General features: G+C 33.6%; 1 protein-coding gene across 5 annotated transcripts in view; it reads left to right on the top strand.

The window, feature by feature from the left end:
* The window catches only part of LOC107604831 (uncharacterized protein At2g33490), an 11,480-nt gene that overhangs the window by 2,248 nt on the left and 7,234 nt on the right, over positions 1-1,998 (top strand). The window lies entirely within an intron of this gene.

The following is a 1,998-nucleotide window of genomic DNA, read 5'->3' as shown; positions in this document are numbered from 1 at the left end:
ACTTGATTAATGCATAAAATTGTGCTCATGTTTTCACTTGCCTTTTAATTCATTGCCCTTTTGTTTTAGTTATTATTGACATTAGTTAGAAAATATTAATAGAAAATGTGGCTATCTGTACATAACTTAATTCATGCAAATATTTAAAGATAATGCGTGAGTGCTTATACTAAAATAGTCATCACTCAAAGTCTCAAACCAATCACATTCGTGCAAATAGATAAAAAACCAACTATTCTAACTGGTGGTTCGCACTGTTGCTGTTGTCCATTGTTTTTATACAAGAATATGATATGATGGGAAGGAGGCATAACAGCACAACTAACAAAGGCAATGCCTCATCCGTGGTCTACAGTATGGTCGAATGTACAATCTGTTGAGCCTGTTCTAGAGTTAGGTTAGCTGTGGATCTATTAAGACGAAGATATAGAAAAGTGAGAGTCTGCCAACGTAACATGTTTAAGGAAAATGACAGTCTATGATTAGTGGGGTGCAAAACTGTGATGGTTCTTTGACAACTTTTCAAGTAGTATAAAAATAAAGTATTTATACATATAATTATATATTTATATTTATATTCACAATCACATTTAAATACAACCAGTAACATATATATTTATTTTCAATGTTGTTCAATCACAGTTCAATTACAATTGGATGGTCAAACCTTGAATTAGTTAGTCTCTCAACTATTCTACCGAGAGTTTGGTTATAAATACCTTGAAATGCCAATCAATTTAGAAGCATGTATCTGTATATCTTATTAGTTAGAATAATTTGCAATTTCTTTATTGTAAATTGTATTGTAGTTGAGACTTCATTAACTTGTTAAACACGAATACATTTGAAAACAGTAGAAACAGTGTTGTGGGAGTGTCAATGCAGAACTATGTCAATAACCAATGTAGAAATCTTAAATTCTTATTACATGAATCAGAGATGGTCTAGTGTTAATGCTAGATCATTGTCTGATTGCAGTGTGCTATATGCTTTGTTGCATTAATGAAGTATGAAGAATGTCGGTAAAATAGTTAGGTCACAAGTGTAAGATACTTTTTGGTACATGGAATGTAGTTTTGGGTCACAAGAGGAAGATATTTTGGTAAATGGAGTGTAGTTAATAGGTTAACGCCATGATTACGAGTAGTTATATGTGCCCAAAAGATGCGGAGTTTAAGCTTGTGGGGTTTAAGCTTTGGTACTATGTTAGCTCTTAATCTGGAAATGGAGTTAGCACTATTATGGATAAGTTGTGGAAGGATGATATCATTGCTATTAGACATTATGAGATTGGATCAGAGCTTAAAAGTTTGTAATGGAACCATGCGATTGAAGTTGGGCGCATGAAGTGAAGTGATGTACCACTTCTAGCAGTGTAGTCAAAGAAACAAAAGGCGTGCTTAAGTAAACAATATGCGGCGAGAAAAGCCTTTGTCTGCCTTTCACAAGTTGAGGTGCACAGAATTCACTCAAATGCTTGTTTTGCACTTGAATGGCTTCTTTGATAATCATAAAAGCACCAAGGCAAGCTATTTTGATATTACTGGTTTTGCTTTTTTTCTCTATTTAAAAAATACTAATACACCAAAATATACTAGTCAGTCCAATAAATATTAGGTGTAGCATCTAGGAATGTAGAAGTCCAAAGTCATGTCAATATTCAATAAGCACTCAACACTCTTGACCAACCCTTGTGCTTGAAGTAAAAAAGAGAATCCATAACCGCTTGAATTTTTTTTAAGCTTTTCATGAGTACTCTGGTTATGAACCTATTATTATGCTTTATCAAGGATTTTAGTGTATAATTGTTCCTATAAAGTGTTTTGTTTATTTTGCCTTTGACTACCTCGATTTCTAGTGTTTCAAATGCATAGGCCACCCAATTCTCTGATAACTCATGTGCATGATGTGTGGGTTGGATGCAGAATCAAGGGCTCATTTTTTTTTAACTTTCCCTAACAAGATCTTTGTAGAGTTGGCCTTTTGGTATCTTTCCCC

The sequence above is a fragment of the Arachis ipaensis genome, chromosome B06 (assembly GCF_000816755.2).
Source record: "Arachis ipaensis cultivar K30076 chromosome B06, Araip1.1, whole genome shotgun sequence".
Classification (NCBI taxonomy): Eukaryota; Viridiplantae; Streptophyta; class Magnoliopsida; order Fabales; family Fabaceae; genus Arachis; species Arachis ipaensis.
This window is presented reverse-complemented; position numbering and strand designations above follow the sequence as displayed.